The following is a 25,098-nucleotide window of genomic DNA, read 5'->3' as shown; positions in this document are numbered from 1 at the left end:
CATTAACATTCCTTGTAAACCAACAGAAGGCTGGACCCTGGCCACACCCCAAACACAGAACTGTAGTTCCCCAATTCTATAGCGCTACTAGACATATGCAGCGCTGTACATCAAAACACAGAAGAGATGGTCCCTGCTCAAAAGAGCTTGCAATCTAGTCAAGACAACTGGACAAGAAGGTACATCAGTACACTGTGCCCTAATATCTAGGTCTTCAAAATGATAAGAGAATTCCTACTTTAATAGTCTCTCCCCACACAAAGATACCCAAGTCATCCTGTTTCCCTGGTCCTCTCTTCAGGTATTATGGCTCGTCCCTTGACAGGAGTCCTCTGAGTCCCACTCCTCTGACTTGGGGCCTGTTCTAGCAGTTTAGCACCATCTGCCGTCAGCTAAACTGTGTCGCCAGTGAGGAAGTATTCCTTGCCATCTCACCCACTTCCTCACATACCCCTCTTAGGGAGTCTTTTACTGTAGTTGCAGTTTAAATTCTTACATAAAGTGCCTACCTGCAATATAAAAGTACGTTCTGTGGAAGTACAGAGAAAGAAGAAAACATTAAATGGGCAAGGAGACCCTGGTGAGCGAGTTAACAGAAAACAAACAGAAACCAGAGCCTGGGATCAATATGATTTGAATAATAAAGTGAGCAGACAACAAAAGGTGGAAAAAATAATTTTATTTTCTATTTTGTGATTGCAATATGTCAGATTTGAAATGTGTATCTTGCCAGAGCTGGTGTTAGACAGCAAGCGTAAGCTAGGACCTATAAGAGAGAGGAAAAGTCCTTTTTGTTTACACCTCAGCGCCTACGTGGGGTTGGAGAGGTTGTAACCCTATGTAATGTTATATTGTAACACTGGGAATGTTAAACTGTAACCCGTTCTGAGGTCTCTGGGGAGGACGGGATATAAAAATAAATAAATATATCATTTTGACCTGAAATCCTCTCACTAACACATTTATAATTCATAGAACTAAATACACTGGTTCCACTTACTAATTCAGTATGTTAAACAAATGCGGCTTTTAAGCAAATTAGGGAAATTTCAAGTAAATAATAGACTCTTAAGATCAGAAACAAGTTTTGTAGACCACATACTAATTGCAAGAAAAGATTTACACTAGAAATTTAAGTTTAAGGTCTTTGGAAAGAGACTTTGAAGCCAACAGCGGTAAGGCATGGGTTGTCAAATAAAATGAAGAATGCTAAGAGCAAGGGTATCGCAGAAGAAAACACTATCAAAGTAGTGAAAATATATAGGGATCTTTTTACTAGGGTGAATTAAGCAGTTAATGTGGGAATTAGCTGTTAGGGCAAATCTGTAGTAACATACCCCCTCTTCTACTAAACAGCGGTTTCGTAGAAGAGGCCCATAGTGGCTGGGCACTTGGGGCTAATTCTGTAAAGTGGGTATCTAAATCTGCATGCCAATTTTGCACATACATTATTAAAATACTGTCATACAATCTCTTCGTATTATGCTTAAATGAAAGCGATAAGGTCTTGATCATGAAATAATACTTTAAGAATACAAATGCAATGTTTTGTGGTGCTATAATTCAAATATTTCCAGATGTGGCCATATCTACCCAGCTCAGAAGAAAGGCTGTTTTTGCCCTGGAATCTAGAGCTGTAGGATCTGGAGCCACTTTCTTTTTGAAATTTCCCTGCAAACGTTTGATAACATTTCAGAATAAAGACCATCCCCCTCTTTTACAAACACATAGGGCTCCTTTTACAAAGGTGCACTAGCGTTTGCAGTGCATGCACAGGATTAGCTGCGCGCTAGCTGAAAATTACTGCCTGCTTAAAAGGAGGCGGTAGCGGCTAGCACGTGCGGCATTTTAGCGTGCGCTAAAACCGCTAGCGCGCCTTTGTAAAAGGAGCCCATAGTGCAGGTTCTAGCGCCGGCAGCTGCAGTAACTGCTCCGACGCTCATAGGAATTCTATGAACGTCGGAGCAGTTACCGCTACTGCCGGTGCTAAAACACACGCTATGCATTAGTATTTTCTTGTAATATTGATGTACTCCCTTTCCAATGATGAGAGCTTGATGGTATTTCTGTATTGTTATTTTAAGATTATGCATATTGTTTTCTTGGATTCCCATATCTTGTATATATGTTGGATACATTTATTAAAATTCTAATAAAAAACACTGTCATACATGCATGTAAATGCCAAACATTTACCGTATTTTCACGTAGATAACGCGCACCCGTGTAAAACGCGCACACGGGTATAGCGCGCGGGAAACACAAATTTATGTAAAGAAATTTTTATATACCGCGCTCACGGGTATACCGCGCATGCCGCCCCGACTCTCCTCTGGCTGCCCTGACTCTCCTCTGGCTGCCCCGACTCTCCTTTCACCCACCCGACTTTCCTTTCGCTGCCCCGACTCTCCATTCGCTGCCCCGACTCTCCTCTGGCTGCCCCCCCTTGAAGTCCTGTCCCCCCTTGAAGGTCTGCCTGTCCCCCCTTGAAGTCCTGTCCCCATCCTGAAAGCCTGATGCCCCCCCGACGCCCGATTCATCATCCGGAAGGACCGTTCGCACCCCCACTGCTCGCACTCCCACCCCGATGGACCGCTCGCACTCCCACCCCGATGGACCGCTCGCACTCCCACCCGAAGAACCGCTCGCACCCCCACAGCCTCCTCCCCCTCCCCATGGAAAAGCTGTCTACCTTGTTTCCGGATGCCAGTGAGCCCAGCTGCTTCCTCTGCCGGCGGTCCCGCCCCTTCTCTGAGCCCTGCGCTACGCTGCTTCCTCTTCCGGCGGTCCCGCCCTTTCTCTGATGTCAGAGAAAGGGCGGGACCGCAGGAAGAGGAAGCAGCACAGCAGGGCTCAGAGAAGGGGCAGGACCGCCGGTAGAGGAAGCAGCTGGGCTCACTGGCATCCGGAAACAAGGTAGACAGCTTCTCCATGGGGGATGGGGGGAGGCTGTGGGGGTGCGAGTGGCTCTTTGGGTGGGAGTGCGAGTGGTCCATCGGGGTGGGAGTGTGAGCGGTCCTTCCGGATGATGAATCGGGCATCGGGCGGGGTGGGAACTATGTAAAAAAAATTTTATATAGCGCGTTCACGCGTATACCGCAAGGTTATGCACAGTTTGTAAAAACACGTATAACGCGTACGTTATATGCGTGAAAATACGGTAAGCGTTATTCTGAAAACACATGCACCTTTTATATAGTGGGTATTTGAAAGGTGAGCATATACCTGGGCAGAGTCTTAGCGGAGTCTGGGCAAGACTCACCCCTTATGTGCATAACTTATAGAACACTATGAGTTATGCATGTATTTCTCGCATTTAAGCACAAACATTTACTCTAGCTCTTAGGCTGGCATGAGTGCTCACATCTTAATGGAAAATAGGACCTTTTCCTTTACAGAACAGGCTTCAAATAAGTGCCCTTTTGGCATCAAATAATAGGCAACTGTGATCATGTGATCAGGCCGAGCAGTTATTACCCGTCACACAACTGTCCCCAGGTACTTCTGGTCTTCTGCTGTGCTCCACCAAATGTGATTGTGTGATTGGGCCGAGCGGTCATTACCTGTCACACCTCTTTCCCCAGGCACTGTTAGAATAAACACAACACTGTTAAAAACATGTGACCAGGTCCCTACAGGCACTTTCTGGTTATCTCTGGTCCTACCAGTAGTTCAGCCCTGAAAACAATATATTTATAACATACCATACCATTTTGTTTAATGAGCACAGATTCTGTCTCTGTGTTACACATGCATAATATCTGCCCCATTAAAAAAATAAGCGTGCCGAGCTACACATCCCCTCCTGATGACGAGCCGCCGCAACCCCCTCCGAAGACAACTGCAGGTCTCCAACTCCCCCCCCCCCCCCCCGACGATGATGGCCACCCCCGCTACAGCGACGCACCCAGAGAGACTGGAGGGATGTCCGCTCCCTCCTGTCTCAGCAACCTAAGCAACACTTTGAGAGATTGATGGGCAACTTCTCCCCTTGTCTAAACTCCTTTCTTTTTTCATCTTACATTTTTCATTTACATGTATATTTTGACTCTGCTAAACAGATCTCCTTTCAAAGCTTAACTCTCAGCATAAAAGACCACACACCCCTCTTTGAAGGAGTGGAAGGAGCGTTTTAGAGTTTCAGAGAAATGCAATGTGAAAGAAACATTATTGTAACGTCTCACGTCCAAGATTTTCAACCCTGTTTCTGAAAGTAAGTGTTGCAGATATATAACCAGTTACTGAGTGCATAGCAAAGCAAGCAATGAAATTGGAGACCAGGACACTGCCTTTGGTCTGACTGAACATGCAGCTTAGATGTGCAGGATAGGCTTGGATCAAGCAACTGTTTATAGACTTATTTATTCCATTTGTTTGGGTTAGTCTCCATTTCAGTCTAGACCTGAAGGCAGTCAGTTCCTTCTAAGTATGCTTTGACTTGTAAATTAATTCTGTGGTTCTGACTCTGCATTGAAAGATTACCTAGTCATGGGAGGCAGCTGAGGGTACATAACATGACTGTACCCTTGTGCTTCTTGGGTTGTTCAGGGTTCAATGGCTGCATTAATAAGAATTTTGATTTTTTTAGGGGAGGAGGTGGAGGGGGGGAGTAGGAAAGGTAGAGCCCAAGAGCTTGTCTTGACATATGGCTATAACAATGGACTGGAAGGCCCAAGATGGTTGCCCATCGAGACCTTCTAGAAAGGTCTTTTGGATGAGGAGGCTGGTACTCAGGGCAAAAGGGAGCAGGTGGAGCAGGCAGGTGGGGGAGCATCAGGAATGGCTTCCTGGTGAAAAACTCTAATTTGACTGGGCAGGGGCAAAGGAGTAGGGGCCTCATGAGAGGGGGGTATAAAGTTCTGGACTCTGAGGCTCAGGACCTTTTCCTTGGAGATGGCTTTCCCTCCCTCCCACCCCTTATCGATGAGATGGATTAATGATGCCAAGAGGGCTCCAGATGTCGCAGTGGTGGTAATCCCGAGCTACTGGGTATTGGGCTCATCAGGTGATGAGCGGTTGGCTCAGGTAGTGGATGCCATTTGGGTCAGGTGACTCGGAAAAGGCATGGAGATCTATGCCATCCCCAGGCCCTAGCTGACACAGTACGGTCAGAGGGGGGGGGGTCTATAATTTGGTTTATTATGTTACATATTCTGGTAGCTAGGGAGATGTTATTCTATTGTCAATGTTTGCACAAATTGTGTTTACAATAAACAGAGCTGCAGAAAGTATCTTTTGTTTAATTACAGTAAATTCCATTAATAAAAAGTTATGCAGATGGTTTCATGATGTTAAGTGCATATAGAGGTGATATAGCAGGAGGGAAAGAAATTGGGGCTGGGGTCAACCGGACCATTCCAGATCCAGGTGTTATAAAAAAAAAAAAAAACATGACTGAAAAGAGAAAGGGAGGATCAAACATTTGAACAGGTCCTTTCGAAGACAACAGGAGACCAAAAAGAGGCAGAAAAGATGCTTATATAACAGCAGTAGCCATGACACATCAAATAGGTTCAATCATATATTTGATAAACACATTAATTCTTTTGTAACAAGCATGAAGTCCATAATCAAGGATGGCTTTTGATATCCCTTAAAGGCATCAATCTTATCATTAAAATAAAAAAGGACATAGCAATAAAATACAATAACCAAATAGAAAATAAAAACTGAAAATATCTATCCGGTCAATATCCAGCTCACAGCAGTTGGTCATCCCAATGCTGGGCAGTCTCCAGAACTGTACACAGTATGTCAAGTGAGGTTTCATTAGAAATAGAGAATGACACGGTGGCAAAATTCGTCACCGTCACCACCCCTACGGATAACCGCGGGAAATAATCCCATGCCATTTTCTAGTGTCTATTTCAACCTCAGTCCTTCTACCCCAGCATTCTTCACAGCAAAGCTTGAGGGTCAGTGGTTGTGCCCATTCATACTATGATTCTTATGTGAGCCAAGAATAATGAAGCCATTATGACATCACTGATGTGATTGGCTCTTAGGCACTGGTGGAATGAGGCATTATGACATCACAATATCTGCTCTGGATACCAGAGAGTGTCATTCTGTAGTGTCTATTTCAACCTCAGTCCTTCTACACCAGCATTCTTCAAAGCAAAGCTTGTGGGTCAGTGGTTGTGGCCATTCATACTCTGATTCTTATGTGAGCCAAGAATAATGAAGCCATTATGACATCACTGATGTGATTGGCTCTTAGGCACTGGTGGAATGAGGCATTATGACATCACAATATCTGCTCTGGATACCAGAGACTGTCATTCTGTAGTGTCTGTTTCAACATCAGTCCTTCTACACCAGCATTCTTCAAAGCAAAGCTTGTGGGTCAGTGGTTGTGCCCAATTATACTCTGATTCTCCCCTCTCTCTTTAAAGAATGACATGAAGATGGTTTCCCGCGGTTATCCAAGGGGACGGGAACGGTGATGAATTCTGTCACCGTGTCATTCTCTAATTAGAAACTTATACAGAGACACTTTCATCTCCCTTTTCCTGCTGGTTATTACTCTCTGTATCCATCCCAACATCCTTAAGACTTTTGCTGTTACCTTCTCTATCTGGTTGGCTACTTTAAGATCAGATATGATTCCCTATATGTCTTGTACTTCTTCTATGCATGGAAGTAGTGTACTCCCCAAACTGTATTGCTCCCTCAGTTTCTTGCAGCCCAAATGCATGACCTCCCCCCCCCAACACACATTTCTTAGCAATAAATCTTAGCTGCCAAATTCTAGACCATTCCTCAAGCTTTGTCAAATCCCTCCTCGTGCATTGCTTACCTAGGGTTGCCAGATTTTCCTTTTGGAAAATCCGGACCCCTAGCCCCACCCCCCTGGCCCACCTAGTTACACTCATCCCCTGGCCCTAACCCTGCCCCCAAGCCCGCCCTAGCCCCGCCTCCCACTGCCTGCTCTTGTCAGGCAGGGAGGAAGTCTGCACATGCGTGGATGCTACATGATGACATCATGCATATGCGTGTGACAGCTTTTCAAAACCCAGACAAAGTGCCGGATTTGAAAAGCCTTCCGGACCCCCAGACATGTCCAGGGAAATCCGGACGTCTGGTAACCCTATGCTTACCATACTATCAGAGGGGCCTACCCTATTGTAGATATTATTGTCATCTGCAAAAAAACCTTACCAGGCAGCTCTTCTGTGATATTGCTCACAAAAGATGTTAAAAAGGGAGATAAAGGACACACAACTCTGGAAACATTTTTTTTTTCCTCAGTAATAGTAAAGGGGATGAGACTTGCATACTGCTTTACTGTGTGCTTTACATACCCAAAGTGATTTACATATTTTAGACAGGTACTTATTTTGTATTTGGGGCAACAAAGTGTTAAGTGACTTGCCCAGAATCACAAGGAGCTGCAGTGGGAATCAAACTCACAACCTCAGGGTGCTGAGGCAACTGCTCTAACCACTAGGCCACTCTTCCACCCCGTTAAGGCCCTGATTCTATAAATGGTGCCCAAGACTTAGGTGCTGAGGAACATGTCAATATTAAATTGGGCACCTAAAGTGGACAGTTACGTCCTAATTATGTCAGTGTTTTCTTGGCCTAAATACCAGTGCCTGAGTTAGGCACCTATGGTGCTTAATTCTACTGTAGGTGCCTACACGTAAAACATGACCACAATCCACCTCTAACCACTTCTACTTTCTAGCAGGAGCCTACCAGAAAGCGGTAGGCACTTACCACCCAATTAATTTTAATTTAAGTCAATTATGAGGTGCTAATTTCTTGTTATTGGTGCCAAGTAAGCTTGTTAAATAATTAAGTTAGATATCTTGATCAGCTAGGTGCATTGCTCTAGGCACCTAACTTTAGGCATTTTTTTTAATCGAATCAGGGCCTAATTTACTTAACCGCACAAGCCTGTAGTTCCTAACCATCTCTTTACTTCCACTTTTGTATAGATGGACCATATCCATTTTTCTCTCCATTTATATAACTGCTTTGCTATAATTCTAAGGCTAATGTGGAAAGGAATTGGGTCTAGCAAAGGAATTCAGAGGGGAAGGGGACAGGACTTGATATACAGCCTTTCTGTGGATACAATCAAAGCGGTTTATATATTGGGGGCAATGGAGAGTTAAGTTTTTTGCCTAGAGTCACGAGAGGCCGCAGTGGGAATAAAACCCAGTTCATACACACTACCTCTCTGTTGCACACTTTTAATGTTTTAAAGTGAGGACCAGTGATCAGTGCTCTCGCATTAGACTTATCTCCAGTTATCTTTAAGTCTTATATCTTCAAAGATTACTCTATTTAGAGGAGGGGCCTCAGATCCCCGCGCGCTGCCAGCAGTTAACTTAACAGCATGATCACAGATTGTATAAGGACCTATGTAATATTGACCACATCATCATATTATTATATTTGATGCATCATCATTGTTGTACAAGTTTTAATGTTGTATTTGTTGTTGTTTGCATCAATAAAAATTTTTTGAACTTAACAGCCGCACTAGAAAGGGAAACAACCTCATCGGCCCTTCTCCCCCTCCTGCCTAGCATTCTAGCAATCAATGGTCAAAGAAACTTAGCTTAGGCAGGGATTGTTCAAGTGGTTGTTCAAATGATGGAATTTGCTGTCTTCGCTGGTCCGCTTCCGCCTAACGTAAAGCTAGCTGACGTTTCGCTATGTAGCTGCGTCAGGGCAGTGGACTCCCCAGGCTCTTAGGCCAGTGCACTAATCACTAGGCTGCAATAGACAGCAGACATCCTTGAGAATTTTAGGGACTGAGCATAATTGGTCAAATTTACTTTTGCATTCTTGATATTGTTTACTTTGATGGAATATTTATATGTCTAATTTTGCTTTCTGTACAAGTTATGTTTGGTAATTAAGATTGAAAATCTAATAAATATAAATAATTAAAAAGAATTTTAGGCAGGACTGGGGTTACCAGATGCCCAGAAAAATCTGGACATGTCTTCTTTTTTAGAGGACTGTTCGGGGTCCCAGATGGACTTTCTGAAACCTGGCAGTTTAATCTGGGTTTTGGAATGTCCCGACGAGCTCCGGCCTCATCTGGAGGACATGTTAGCTTGTGAGGATGACGTCACACACATCCGCACATGCTCCAGGCCCTCCAGACATGGCTGGAGCTTGTCAGGGAAGAAGAGAGGAGGTTTGTGGGGGTGGGGCTGAAGGCTTAACTGGGCTGAGCTGAGCTGGAATGGGGCGGATCTGAAGGCGGAACTAGGTGGGGTGGGGAAGAACGGGGCAGGGCCAGAGGCGGAACAGGGTGGGGCTATGTGTCCGGATTTTTTGCAGCCCCAAATATGGTAACTCTAGGCAGGACAGAAATAAATCATGAAGCACTTAAGAGAGCATACATGCAAGTTTTTTGAGCAAATAAGAGTGCAATTTAGTGGAATGAGGATGATAGATTTAGTTTCACAATTTGGTTAACAATTTAAAACACTGCAAAATATTAGTGAGGATTGGGCCTTATCAAGATTTTACTGGGGAAGGGGTAAAATGCGTACCTCACGGACTTCACGGATCTAAAACCGCACATCCTTAAAAATCTGAGGTCCGTGCCACTTGTAGTTTTGGGCTCTGACAGACCTCGATGACAATTTAGCGTTGACAGATCCGTCTCAACATAGGGAGGGAAAAGTATTAGTATCTGTCAGCGCTAAAATGTCATAGAGGTCTGTCATAGCCAGAGACTAGTGCTGGAGCAGCTCTAAAACGAATCCTTTAAACCGGTTTCCTGATAAAAGAAAGTGAGAGGTGGTTGTGTTTGCTATATCCCTATCCCACCCTGCCTATGGGGGTCTGCTTAAACCTGACTTTCTTTCTGGGCGCTGTCTATTCTCATTTGTGTTTGTTTTCAATAAATTAAAAAATCTGAGGGCCACGCCACTTTTAGTCTCTGGCAGACCTCTATGACATTTTAGCATTGACGGATCCTAATACTTTTCCCTCCCTATGCTGAGACGGATCCATCAGAGGTCTGTCGGGTCTGTGTTTTACCCCTTCCCATTTTACCGGCCCCTTTTGTAACAGAAGTTTTTCGGCTAATAAAGAAGGGTAAGTGGAAATGGGGTCACTCAGGTGCTATTAGAGGGCACCTGGGTTGATGATGGCTATTAGCTTTATGATAATATAGTCCCTTAATACTTTGACCATGAATAAGAGTAGCTGTAGGAAAGCAACAGTATATCACTCTTAATAATACTTATGCTAGACATATGCAGCACTATATGTTAAACATGTAAGTCCCTGCTTAACAGAGCTTACAATCTAATCAAAACAAACAGGACAAACAAGGGATTAGGGAATTGTTTACGATGGGAATGATTAAAGCAGACATGGGTACTTTACAAGTAGGAGTTAGGACAGAATTAAAAGCAGCCTGAAACACCACTTTTTATTTTTTTGTAAAAAGGAGGGAGGGGGGTGGTAAGTATGTTTTTATTGATATTTTAGGGGGATTTTCTTGTACTGGATAAACACAAGAATGGAGAGAAGAGAAAAGGCCTTGTTGCCATTTTCTGCCTACTATGTACATCCTTTACGGTCAAGGAAATATTTGGGGGGTTTGAGGCAGGAAATGTCTACAGTCATGCTTAGTTTTCTGCAGAGCTGTGGAAACATTCCAAAAGACTCTGAAAGTATGAATAGATTCTAAGGAACTTAGAAACATAACTTCTAGGCATTAAAAGCAAGTTTAGTGTTTTAATATCATTGCATTTGATGAGACTGATGGTCCCTTCTCTTCAGTGTGTATATTCACAAGTTTTAATTGGAAAATTGTGTATGAGTTACCTCAAATAAAAATAAACTAGTTATTTTCTTTAAATTAAACTTTATTTCTCATAAGTATTTTTGCATGTTAAGTGACAAACATAAATCAAATAGGAAATCTAGTAGTTAGCAATATGAGCATCCAGGAAATGAAAAGAAAGACAACTACTAGGCATAAATTATTCCTGTAGAGATTCTCATATGCTAGAGGGAGGACACCCAATACAATCAACATGACAAGAAAGAAATCCCAAAATTAGCAGACAGAAAGAAACGCAGCCCAATATGGTGTCTCGAAAGAAAATCAATTCCATCATTATGTAAGTCAGATTTTAATTCAATAAAAGGACCTTAATTCAGTTCTCCTGATGAAGCAGGGCTAATTTCACCCAAGAAGTGAATTGCTGAAAATGCTAAATTGTATCCCTAGAAAATCTGCTATGTGACTAAGGGGCCTCATTATTAAGCTGTGGCAAAAAAAAAAAAAAAAAAAAGCTTTTGCACACCATTGTGTGGGTTTTCCCCACCCACTAAGATCATTTTTACCACTGCTTTAAAAAAAATAAATTATTGGCCATGCACTAATGTTGACATTAGCACATGGCTATTAAAAAAATTAATGAGAAACTCTATAGTAATTGAGTGATCCAATAAATAACTTCAAATATTCAAAACTAAATTCTTTACTATGGCTTATACTTAAATTGTACAAAATATGAAAAATTGGTGAATGTGAAAAGCTCAGACCCTATACTCAAACTCTAGTGTAAAGACATGGAGCTGGTTGTTGAAGAGACCATCACAGCTGATCACTGCCTCATTCCACCGCTATTTATCAAACTTTTCACATTCACCAATTTTTCATATTTTGTACAATTCAAGTATAAGCCATAGTAAAGAATTTAGTTTTGAAGATTTGAAGTGATGAATTTTTAATAAGTTATTAAAAAAAATTACCACATGAGAACATATTGCATATTGTATGCAGTAAGGAGGAAATTCTATAAGCGCCTAAAGATAGGTGCCTAAATAAATAGGCGCCTAACTTAAGCTCATAACTGAAAAAAATTAGCTTGATTGGGCTATAGCAGGGGTAGGGAACTCCGGTCCTCGAGAGTCATATTCCAGTCGGGTTTTCAGGATTTCCTCAATGAATATGCATGAGATCTATTTGCATGTATTGCTTTCAATGCATATTCATTGGGGAAATTCTGAAAACCCGATTGGAATACAGCTCTTGAGGACCGGAGTTCCCTACCCCTGGGCTATAGGCACCTCTCTTCATAGGCCAGGGTGTCAAAGACCCTCCTCAAGAGCCGCAATCCAGTCGGGTTTTCAGGATTTCCCCAATGAATATGTAAGAGACCTATTAGCATACAATGAAAGCAGTGCATACAAATAGATCTCATGCATATTCATTGAGGAAATCCTGAAAACTCGGATGGATTGCGGCCTTAGAGGAGGGACTTTGACATCCTTGTCATAGGCGTAATTCTATAAAAAATAGATGCCTATAACATGGTGCCTAGTGATAAAATAGGCCTGTTAAGGGATGGAGAGTGACTTAGGTACCACTTGGCACAATTCTGTAAAGGACTTAGGTGCCTATAATGTAGGCCTTTAAACCCCTAGCACCTAAGTTTTATATCCACCGCCCCTTTTTTTTTTTTTTTACAAAGCCGTGCTAGTGGCTGCTGCTGCAGTAACTGCCCAGAAACCCATAGGGATTTAAAGGGCTTCAGGGCTTTTGCTACATGGAAGTCACTACTATGGCTTTGTAAAAGGGTGGGTAAGTTAGGCGACGCTAAGTCTGATTCTGTAATGGGTGTGACTGACATGCAATAGGCACCTAACTGTAGGCGCCTACCTTTTTTAGGCGCCCATTACAGAATCCAGCCCTAAGGACTTACGTGGTAATCTCTACATAAAAGCAATTAATAAATTCTAATAAATATTAACAGTCCTGTGCTAACCTGTTAGCATGCAGTAATATAACTGCACTAACTGATTAGTACATGAACATGCCCTGACATATCCCTCTAAAGAAAAAAAAAAAGAAAATTTTGTAGTATGAGTGTAGATTTGTGGATGCTAAATTGGAATTTATCTCCTAATTCTATTTAAAGCAACAAAATTTGAATGCAAATTTTGGTAGCATTTTCAAATTGTGTTTGCAACTTAATTGACTAGCAAGCTAATTAAGAACATAAGAATAGCCTTACTGGGTCAGACCAATGGTCCATCAAGCCCAATAGCCTGTTCTCATGGTGGCCCATCCAGGTCCCTAGTACCTGGCCAAAACCCAAGGAGTAGCAACATTCCATGCTACCGATCCAGGGCAAGCAGAGACTTCCCCCATGTCTTTCTCAATAATAGACTAAGGACTTTTGCTCCAGAAAATTGTCCAAACCCTTCTTAAAATCAGCTACTCTATCCGCTCTTACCACAACCTCTGACAAGAGCTTAACTATTCTCTGAGTGAAAAATATTTCCTCCTATTTCCCTGTAACTTCATCGAGTGTCCCCTAGTCCTTGTAATTTGGCATTTCAACAAGCAATTATTGGCATTAATTAGAATCAATTAAGGGTTACACCAATGGCATAGTAAGGGGGGCAGAGGAGGTGGCGGTCCACCCCAGGTGCCATCTTAGTGAAGGCTCAGGCAACCATATTCCTCTCTGCCCCCCCCCCCAGCTCCTTCCCCACCCCCCACTGCCGTGAGTGGATACCACTTCCCTTCCCCCGTAGCTCTGTAACGTTCCTGGTGCAAGCAGCAACCCCCAAGCTGCTGCTGCGCCAGTGTTGGCACTTCCCCTGATGTCACTTCCTGGATCCATGCCTAGGGGTGGGGAAGGAGCGTGTGGAGGTGGGGGTCAGAGAAGAGGGTGTGGAGGGGCACCACCACCTCGGACACCTCTCACCCTCGCTAAACCACTGAGTTACACATATAAATTTAGGCATGAATCAAAAACAGGGATGCTGAAATGTGTGGGGAATGGACAGATAGGGGTATTCCTTTAAATTGTGCACATAAGTACAGAATTAGGGCCTCCAAAGCCCTTTAAATCCCTATGGGCTTCGAGGCAGTTACCGCAGCAGCAGCCACTAGCACGACTTTGTAAAAGGAGGGGCTAGTTTTGTAAAAGGATCCCTATGATTCTAAAAATTTTTGGCCCCCTTTTACGAAGCTGTGCTAGACTTTTTTTTATTGCCAGCCATTGTGGTATTAGCTTTGACCATAGGCGTCGGAACAGGAGAGGCCACAGGGGCCCTGGATTTTCCAAAGACTGGTGCCTGCCCTCCCACCCGCTTCCTGGTGTTCTAATGTTTAAATCTTCTGGCAGCTGCCGTGCAGCATCAGCGAGCAAGCCTGCCCCAGAGCACTTCATTCTACTTCCAAGTGCAGGACTGCTCGCTGACATTGCACAGCGGCTGGTTAAAGATTTAAAAGTACAGTGCCAAGAGGAGGTAGGTAGGAAGTTAGGAGCTAGGGAGAGTTCACACCGTAGGATTCCGCGGGCCTAGAGCAGAGCTCCTGGGCCCCCCTCCCACCCCCAAACCAAGCAGTGTCCCACTGCCTATGGCTCTGACACTCATCGGAATTCCATGAGCACCAGAGCTAATACTGCTGCGGCTGGCAATAAAAAAGCTTTGTAAATGGTGGGGAGGGGGGAATTGACAGTATTTTGGACTGAGAGTGGCTTGCATTTTAACAGCCTCTGAACAGATAGCTAAGTTATTCCTCTTGGCTGCCATCACAGTGGAAATGTCTGAAAAATGTTTAATATGGCATGAAACAAACTTAACATAATGGTCCAGTTCAAAAATAAAGGTAAGTAGGAAAGTCGTCTTCTTTGAATAGATAAGAAATTGATGCTTTGAGTTCCTGAGTAGAGAAAGTAATTGCTGGTAAGATTTTGATGATCTGTAAACAAGCTTTAGTGATTTGATTATATTTTCGACAATGGGGCCAATGACACCAGAGTAACTGGGGATCATTTGTGCCTCCCACTGGATATCAGTGAGACCAGGGAAGAGGAAACATAAACTCATTTTTTGTTTTCAAGGGATTATGAGTGGAGAGAACGGAAGAGTCTTGGATGTGAATGGGATTTTTTTTTTTAATACATTAACTGGTCTTTTTAACTTCATCCCCAGCAACATCAACTTGCACATTATCAGGCTGATGCTACTAGGTGAAAGCAAACAACACCTCTAGAAGTATTAACTTTCTATGAATAACACATTTTACCAAGGTTAATATAAGCTGCATTATATATTTTGCATAATAAAGTGATGCTGAACAAAATCTATGTATACACATAATTAATTTGACCTACAAGCTATTTTTTTGTAATATTTAAAACACATTCTTATCCCATCAAATCAAAGCATACAATTCTTATTCATATACCACCAGAGGCAGCTTCTGCTATTACCACTCTTTCAGAATTCAAGTAACGTCCAAGCCCTTGCATCTCAAAACCTAACAATGAATATGAGGATAATTTTATAACAGGGCATTAGTCCGATTATATTTTTTTTTCTTTTATCTTTTGAAACATCCATAAACTTGAACTTTATATCTCAAAAATCTTCACTCACATGCACTTTAAGATTAAACATTTACAATTAAATGTTGTATGTACCCATCTTCAAAACGAGGCTCCCCTCTTGAATAAAGTCAATATGGAGACCATCATCTGACATACATGAATTTATGTGAACATATATTTATGTTTCACCAAAAAGTAGTAAAATTAAAACAAAGCAGAGAAAATATTTCTTCACTCAACATGTAATTAAATTCTGGAATTCATTGCCAATGAATGTGGTGAAAGCCAGTGGCTTACCAAGGGGGGGGGGAGGAGCGGGGGGGAGATCCACCCCGGGTGCACACTTCAAGGGGGTGCAGAACCGGCCGGGTCAGGAACCTCACACGCTGCTCAAAACGGCACCTCAGCGCGGCTGCCAACTCTGCTTTGAAATAAGTACGGCAGCCACGCTGAAGTGCAGGAAGGTCCCGGGATGACTATTTCTGCTGCCTCTGCTCCGGAAGAGGTAAGTGACGTCGGAGGGAGGTGGACTGACAGCCGCAGTCATCATGGGACCTTGCCGCAACTCTCTGCGTCTGCCGGCCCAGCCCCCCTCTGACGTCACTTACCTCTTCCGGAGCAGAGGCAGCAGAAGTAGTCATCGCGGGACCTTGCTGATTTGGATGGAGAGAGAAAGGAGCATAGCAGGGTGGTGGAAGGAGAAAAAGGGGGTCAGGGTGGTATGGAAGCGTGGTGAAGGGTGAGAAAGGGGATCAGGGTGATATGGAAGCATTGTGAAGGGTGAGAAAGGGGGTCAGGGTGGTATGGAAGCATGGTGAAGGGTGAGAAAGAGGGCAGATGCTGATGGAAGTGGGGGGAAGGGAGAGGAGAGAGTGAAATACCAGACCATGCGGGTGTGGAAGAGGGAAGGAGAGGAGAGAGATGCCAGACAATTGGAGGAGGGAATGGAAGAAGATGGATGCTAGACCAGTGGGGGTGAAGGGAGAGATGGAAGGGGAGGCATAAAGTTTCTGGAAGGGGAATAGAAGGAGAGAAGATGCCATATAGAAGAGGCAGAGAGAGGGTATACAGTGGATGAAAGGAAGAGAGTGACAAGAAGACGAGGAAAGCAGAAACCAGAGAAGACAAGGTAGAAAAAAATTCTATTTATTTATTTATTTTTTGCTTTAGGGGAGATGCATCACTGTTTCTGTGTTGTTGCATTGTATGCAGAGTCCAGTTTCTTGGTGCTTCAGTTTAACCTTGACTACGTATTTTTATTCTATCTCCCCATTTACAAAACTGTAGAGCGTTTTTTAGCATTGGCATCTGAGCTGTTACCACCATGGCTAAAAACCACACTACAGTTTTGTAAAAGGGGGAGGGGTTAATTTGTGATTACATTCTAGGTGAATGTGTTTTCTGTGTGTTCGAAAAGACATGGTTTTCTGTTAGGATTGACTGTGTAGGATTGATCTGTACTAGTCTGGCTTGTTTAGTTTTACAATGGATTTATTGATGTACTACTCACTGCAGTATGTAAGATGCTGCCTTTTCCTAGGTACATTCTTGTGTGGACGTGTGGATGTTTTTCATACAGATGGGGGGGGGGGGGGTAAAAAAATGATGGGCCCCAGTTGTCACATATGCTAGGTACGCCACTGGTGAAAGCAGTCAGCTTAGCAGGGTTAAAAATGGGTTTTGGATAATTTCTTAAAACAAAAGTCCATAAGCCGTTGTTGTTTTCATTCCTCTCTATAAAGGGATGTAAATACAAGAAATTTCAGGAACAATTAATATCTTTTCAGGCAGCCTCATAGACTAGGGATTTAACTCATATATTCACATTCCCAATTTCGTATCAAAAATTTTGATGTGCCTTAAAAACGTATCTTTTTAGGGAATCATTCGGAAGTTAGAAATTGGATGTTTATTCATTTGTATTACTAATCTTTGTGAACTGCATAGAACTTAATGGTATTTACGGTATACAAGTGAGTTTTATGTTTATGTTAAGATGGACTTGGGGAAATCCATCACTTATTCTAATGATAAGCAGCATAAAATCTGTATTACTTCTTGGGCGGAGATTGGCAGTTTATGATACTCTTGACAAAACTACACTGTTTATGTTTTATTATATTTGATACACTGCCTTATCTGTCAGGAAGGTCAAGGTGGTTCACGCAAGACAACATTAAAGAAAAATTAAAGAAAAGTGCTTTTTTTTTTTTAAACAAAGGGCAGTATCAAACATACAAATCAAACAATCAAAAGGGGGGTAACATAACAGAGGGAATTGTCCAGGAGAAAGGCATATGAGCAGAAGGCCTCAAAGCATATGCCCAAAATGTACACTTCCCCCTCCCTATTCGCTATTTCATCATTCGCGGTTTTGATTTTTCGGGGGGGGGGGGGGGTTCCTTACCTGGTGCATGGATCTTACCTGGTGGTCTAGCGGTGACGCGGGGCAGAAGCGTTCTTCCTACATTCCTGCCCCGTGCAGAGCTGTGCTGTGAGTTCCTGTGATCTCATGAGACTACAACAGGGAGTTCCTGTTTTAGTCTCGTGAGACCATGGGAACTCATAGCATGGCTCGGCACGGGGCAGGAGTGTAGGAAGATCGCTCATGCCCCACGTCACTGCTGTTGTAGTCTCGTAAGACCACAGGAACTCACAGCACAGCTCTGCACGGGGCAACAGTGTAGGAAGATAACTCCTGCCCCATGTCACTGCTGTTGTAGTCTCGTAAGACCACAGGAACTCACAGCACAGCTCTGCACGGGGCAAGAGTGTAGGAAGATCGCTCCTGCCCCACGTCACTGCTGTTGTAGTCTCGTAAGACCACAGGAACTCACAGCACAGCTCTGCACGGGGCAAGAGTGTAGGAAGATCGCTCCTGCCCCGTGTCACCGCTAGACCACCAGGTAAGGTCCAGGGGTGGGTCAGAGCCGGTCCAAAGGTTATTCATGAATTTTCCCTATTCGCGGGCCGGCTCTGCCCCTAATCTCTGCAAATAGGGAGGGAGAAGTGTAATTTAAAAAAAAAAAAAAATGAGTCTTCAATAAAATTAGAACAAGACTGTTCTGTGCATAATGCGGGAGAAAGGTCATTCCACAATCGTGGTCGAGGTAGAAAAAAGCCAAGAGGAGAAATTCTATAAATGGTGTCTAGAAAGATAGGTGAAACAGAGGATATCCATCATGGTATTTTGTAATGTCTGGATGAGTCTGAGTTGCATTTGGACCTACGTAAATAATGTTACAGTAGTTAATGTGCGACATTAAGAAAGCATGAATCAAAGTGTGGAATGATGATCAAGAACTCTGCAAAACTCCTCCCAGAGTAGAATCCCATGAACCAATCCCCCCTTAGCCACCTTACCCAGATTTTCCTACCTGCCTCCAACACCCGGGGGGGGGGGGGGGGTCCATGGTAGTCTAGTGGAACAGCACAGGAACAATCTTTCTTTGCTCCCACCCCTTCTGGCACTGTGATCCAAAATAGCACCTATGAATCTGAGTGGTAGTCTCATGGTAATAAAGCTAGTGAGTGATAGACAGGGCAGTCCGTTGTGATTATTAGTGGCATTATTCAGTTAATGCTGCCGAAAATCTATGGATAACCCTAATCAGCACTGCTTATCCCTGGTATTCAGTTAGGTAGGTAGCTTTGAAAATGGGACTTTCTGTATTAAATTATCAACTCTAGGCAGTTGTTTCTGCTTGAGCGGCTATTTCACATTTATCGCATAATGTTTTCATACGTTTGTTCAAGCATTCCTTCACCATGCTACCATGTAATTTTGATCGATTTTATTGAAATGTCGGCACTTCCATTTTAATCAATTTTAGTGCCTTTTTCAATGTATTTTATTAAGTTTTTTTAACTGAAATGTATGTATTGTTTTCCATGCTGTGAGCCGCTTAGAACCTCCCCGGTATGGCGGCATATAAATAAATTATTGGTAGTAGTTGTAGTGGTAGTAAAGCACAAATCTTGCTGCAGCTATGGTTTCAATATGCTGGTGAAATGTATCGATCCATTTTTTTGGTCTTCCTGTGGGCATTTTCCCTTCCATCTGCCATTCCATTTCTTTCCTGCCAATTTCACTTTTGTCTGTTTGTTTTCTACTTCTCCAAATCACACCAGTCTTCTCTCCCTTATCCTCTTTGCGATCTCAGTCACCTTCAGCCTTTTTCTAACTCCTTTGCTCTGACCTTGTCATTTCATGTTACCCAACACATTCAGCACAGAATCATCCTCTCAGTCATGCCCGTTGCTTCTTCTTCTTCTTCTTTCTTTCTCATGCTTCAACAATCTCCTGACTGACTTTCTGTTCAGGAATATATTTACTCATATGTGAGATAAAAATAAATACTCTCTTCTGCTGGAAGTGGCCATACAGCTCCATTTAACTCTAAGGGAGTTAACCAATGGCCTTGTGGCATTAGTAAGAGCCTGATTTACTAGGTCCCTGCCCCCCCCCCTCTGAAACAAAGAAATGAACAGAAAGTCTTAATAAATCAAGACCTAAGTGTTGCTATGCAGGAGACTCTAGTTTAGGGTTACCATATGGCTCCAGAAAAAGGAGAACAGATTGAGATATCCAGATTACACTTCCATTGCTTTCAATGGAAGTAAAGCCCAGATGTCTCAATCTGTCCTCCTTTTGCTGGAGCCATATGGTAACCCTATGTAGTTTGATTCCCATCAGGTTGGATACCTGCTGTGAAGACAGGGGTCTTTGCAAGTTCTTGTCATCAGATAATAAAACACCTGGCAACCTCTGACTATGACCTTTCAGCTACAAAACTGTTGCCACAATGGCTGAGATAGGTAAAGAAGGAAAGTTCAAAGTGCCTCAGAACTCGACACACCCTTATTCACAAGTGGTAGCAAAAAGACTGAATTAGAAGTCCAGAAACCAAGGGAAGACCAACAAGCCAAATTGAAAGCTAATTAAAAGCACATTTTATTCTAATTCAGACTCTGAACAACTGAATGCTGTCTTACAATAAGACAGTTCTACAATATAATAATAATAATAACTTTAATTTTCTATACCGCCATAGTCAGATGACTTCTAGGCGGTTCACATCGAAGAGGACTGGACAATCAGCGAATTACAGAATGCAAAAAGTGAGGGTACAACATATTACACAAGAAATAGACAGAAGGAAAATATAAATGTATAAATTTAGTGTGGCTTCTGTTTAGGAGATGAATCTGTCAAACAGTACAGTTTTAATTACTCTCCAAAAGGTGCCGTAGGTCAGCCTGGCTCCATTGATGTATAACTGTGAAAGATTTAAGCATATATAGTTTCAGCAGTTGAAAGCTGTAAGAGGAGATATGCTGAGATTCAGTATACTGAGGAGCTGCGATTTCTAAACCTTATGAAGGAGATTTGCAGCCGAGAATCTTTTGATTTTCAGAGATTGATTTGTAGAATGAAAGGGGGGAGATATTTGGCTATGTAGGTGAAAACATGTGTTAGTAAAACATATTGACCTCTGCCATTTGAAAAGAACAAATGCAACAAAGGAACTATTAAAGCCATCAGATCTATAGGGAAGAGATCTAAGTGACTTCGGGCAATGGATGAAGGCTTTAGATGCTTCTAAATAGCTCAATTAAGCTCTGGATTGCCTTGAGAAGATACATAGTTGACCAAAAAGGAGTTATCAGAAAAATCAATATGCATTTAAGGAATAAGATGACTATTCTGATGGGTGTTTTCTGATATACCAGAAGCTTGTGGTATAGCATTCATTTCAGTAATATAAATGGTTAAAGATGTAATTGCTGTGATTTATTCGTATGCAGTTGTGAACAGGATAATCTATCTAAGGTGTCCAGACACAGGCAGTGCCTGCCTAATGTTCTCATAGTGAAGAATTTACCAATAGGAATGTCAGACTAATGCTTAGTAGGCAGAGAACATTTTCTCTCACTTTGGCAGACTTTAGAAATGTCAGTGAAAATATCAGCACATTTTAAACATGGGAAGAAAACTGGAGAACAATTTTATCTACTATACTCGTGGTGTTGCTTTCAACATAGGCATACACTGCACATTTCAGCACAGAAACAAAGAAGAAATATGATTTCTATAGCACAATAGAGCTCACAGATCCGTCAGGCTGTTTTATTTCGCTTTAAGGTCAATAATTGTCCTATATGTTCCAATTCTCATGCTAGGGTTTGCTTGGAAAACAGACTTCCTGGGTTTCCATATTCAAATTTTTCCGGATGTCTCTAAGGAGACTCAAAAGAGAAGAAGGGAATTTCTAATGTTGAAACCTGGTGTGACCCAGATTGGGGGTTTATTTTTCCTTAGCTATCCTTGTAAATGTGTAGTAAGGTATCATACTTTGAAATATGTGTTCTTTGAACCAGCTCATTTGACAGCCTTCTTCTCCACGAAGCGCCTTGGGAATGAAGGAAAATCAGCGTCCAAGGAATAATTAGCTCCTTTTCAGTATCAGATAATGTGATTTCCTTTAGTTGTTATTTTGTATCCTTAAATCACTCCGTTTCTTAAGTCTTGGATCCTAATTTTGAGGACTAGTGTGCGATTAAGTTGAGAGTTATTTCTTCTTTTTTGGAAAAAAAGTTTTTTTTAATGTTGTGTTTAATATTGTTTTCTTAATTGCACTTTCTGTACAAGATGATATGCTTGTTAAATAATGTAAAAATTTCTAAAATAATAAATAAATAAATAATAAAAAATAATAAAAAAAAAATATTAAACATATCTTGAAGAGGGCCTACCTATTCCTCTCTGAAGCCTCTAAGAGGAAGTATTGACACTGCCCAACAGATGGCATGGTGTGGTTAATCAGTAGGGCATCATATACAAAATGTCATTGCCCTTAGCTGTTTGCATGTTAGAGGAGCAGAGAGCAGTCATCAGATTTTTATGGACGGAGGGTGTGAAACCTTGTGAAATTCATAGAAGAATGCTGCAACAGTATGGAGATGCCTGCATTGGTGACAGAAGAGTGTACGAGTGGGTAGATGTGTTTAAAAACGGGCAAATATCAATCCCTGATGAGGAACGCTCCAGTCGTCCCAGCATGGCTGTCACTGATGAGAAGATGGGTCATGCTGACGCCATTATTCATGAAAACAAGTGCATTTCTTTAGAAGTTCTGACCAGGGAATTGGATGTATCGATCCGCACATACCATTGTCACAGAAGTTCTCAAGTATCTCAAGTTGTGTGCGTAGTGCGTGCTTAGGATGCTGACTGATGGGTACAAGATGATTCATGTGCAGATTTTCACAGCCTTTTTTAGTGTAGTATAATGAAGGAGGAGAAGGCTTCCTGGCACATATTGTTACAGGGGACAACACCTTGGTGCATTACTATGAGCCTGAAAGCAAGAGGCAGTTTTCACAATGGTGTCACATATCATCTCCAGTCAAGAAGAATTCCAAGTCTCAAACCTAAGCTGGAAAGGTCCTGTTCACTCTCTTCCGGGATATGAATGAACCAAACTGACCAATTTAGGAGCACTGTCAAGAAAAGGGTGAAACAGTAAATAATGCCCTATACAGGACATTGTTGGAGGAGAAGCTGAAGCCAAAACTACAGAGCCGTCACAGAGGACTTTTGTCTAAAGGCGTTCTTCTCCTTCATGATAATTCACAACCTCACACAGCCATTGCAACTCTTGACAGCATTCGGAGAGTGAGATTTCAGATCTTACAGCATCCTCCATACAGCCCTGATCTTGCTCCCTCTTATTATCATGTGTTTGAACTCTTGTGTTTGGTTATTTTGGACCCTTGAAGGATACTTTGAGAGGACGAAGATTTGGAAGCAATGACGTAGTCAAAGAAGTGGTGCATTCCTGGCTGAAGGCACAACCAAAAATGTTGTTTTTTTTTCAATGAAATAAAGAAGTGGGTGCAATGGTGTGAAAAGTGTGTTGAAAAGGAGGATGAGTATATTGAAAATGATATATACCCCCTTTTTCAAAACTGCGCAAAAGGTTTTTAGCGCCGGCCAGCACGCTGAATGCTCTGTGCTGCTCCGATGGTCATAGAGTTCCTATGAGTGTCGGAGCAGCACAAAGCACTCAGTGCGCTGGCCGGCACTAAAAACCTCTTGCGCAGTTTTGTAAAAGCGGGGGATTATTTGTATCTCTAATTGAATTATATATCTCAAAATATTCAATTTTCTGTTACTTTTTGAAACACCCTCGTATTTTATTGAGTCCCATAGCTCTGCTTTCTATAAGGCGAACTTTGGCCTCTTTTTATTAAACTGCGCTAGCAGTTTTTAGTGCGGGTCATCAGCATACAAATCCTTGTTTAGATTTGGTCTTTAACTTTAGCATCTAAAGATATTTTTTTTTCATGTGCTAAGATAAAAACAGAAGTTGGCTACCTACTGACCGGCTGTCACCGTGGCATATAAACTAACTCCGCAGTTTATTCAACATCCAAATAAAATATGGCCAAGTATGCTGAGCTATGAGGTTTGTTTAATAAAAATAACTTCTCCTGCATGACGGCCAGCACCAGACAGCCAAAAATATGTTCATACCATTTGTATATTTTATGCATTAGGTAAACATTTGTCTTTGACTTGCTTCAATTTGAATGAAAACAACAGGCAACATGGCACACAGCATCATTAAGGATTGCATGAGGCAGCAGTTATCTATCCACAGAATGCAGAATGCCAACATTGTACAGGAAGAATTAGCCAAATATGAACAACTGCACAAGAATGCTCAGGCACACAGTATTGCCATTAACCAGACTTGAAATGTAGGCATAGCAAATTGACCCAACAAAACTGAGGGCCATGAGCGGCTTACAGTACAGCAGTAGACATGGCCACTAATTTGGGAAATGATGCACTGTGTCAGTACTGCTTGAAATTTCAGTGGGTAATATTAATTCAAACAGAGGTCTTTGCCACTAATAAATGAGTTAAATTGAGTCAATTACTAATTTCATGCTTTTATGATTTTTTTTTTCTAGCTACTTGCTGCATTTTTAACCATGATCCTCTAGAGACCCTGACCATTTACAAAGAGCAAATGTATTCACTGCGCTGTTTGCACAATTCATTATGTGAAAGATTCGCTGTGCATGAGGAAAGCTCCTCAGCCATAGGAGGAGTTTTCCTTGTGCACAGGAAACATTTCACAAAATGAATCGTGCAAATAGCGCTGTGCATACATTTGTTCGTTTTTCAACTAGTGGTGAGCTGTGTTCTCAAGTGTTTTGATTTAGTTGCATTCATTTGACTCATAAAACACCATTCTGAGAAAAACGCTCCAGGAAGTGGGCTTCCAGGAAGTTTTCTCTCTGTACCCATTCACAAATAAGATTTAAATATGCTCACTAGGTCATCAAGAGCTGGGGATGCGACAGAGCAGCAGTGGGCAACCGTAGTCCTCAGGGGTTTTCAAGATTTCCACAATAAATATGCATGAGATTGATTTGCATGTACTGTTTCCATTGTATGCAAATAGATATCAGACACATTCATTGTGGAAATCTTGAAAATCTGACAGAGTTGTGGCCCTTGAGGACCGTGGTTGTCAACCCTGCTACAGAGACATGATTGATTAATCCGTTGAGGAGAGGGGGAAAGAGAGTTAACATCTCTATGGAAAGAGAGTTAGTAATCTCTATACCTAGTAGCCTGATGGTCCATGTTGGAGGATTCTAGAAGGAGCTGCAGCTATTCAAATAGCAGTTGAATATCAACAATATCCACAGAGCCAGCAGCACCTGCTTTTCATTA

The 25,098-nt window shown here is 42.2% G+C and overlaps 1 long non-coding RNA gene across 1 annotated transcript in view; it reads right to left on the bottom strand.

Annotated features, from left to right (window-relative positions):
* The window catches only part of LOC117359889, a 58,121-nt gene extending 54,366 nt beyond the window's left edge, over positions 1-3,755 (bottom strand). Inside the window, exon 1 of the long non-coding RNA XR_004539320.1 lies at positions 3,478-3,755. This is a non-coding gene — a long non-coding RNA (uncharacterized LOC117359889). The remainder of the gene's footprint in view (positions 1-3,477) is intronic.
* Positions 3,756-25,098: the final 21,343 nt, after the last annotated feature.

The sequence above is a fragment of the Geotrypetes seraphini genome, chromosome 4, assembly GCF_902459505.1.
Source record: "Geotrypetes seraphini chromosome 4, aGeoSer1.1, whole genome shotgun sequence".
Taxonomy (NCBI): Eukaryota; Metazoa; Chordata; class Amphibia; order Gymnophiona; family Dermophiidae; genus Geotrypetes; species Geotrypetes seraphini.
Note: the sequence above shows the minus strand (reverse complement) of the source record. Positions and strands in the feature narration are given on the sequence as shown.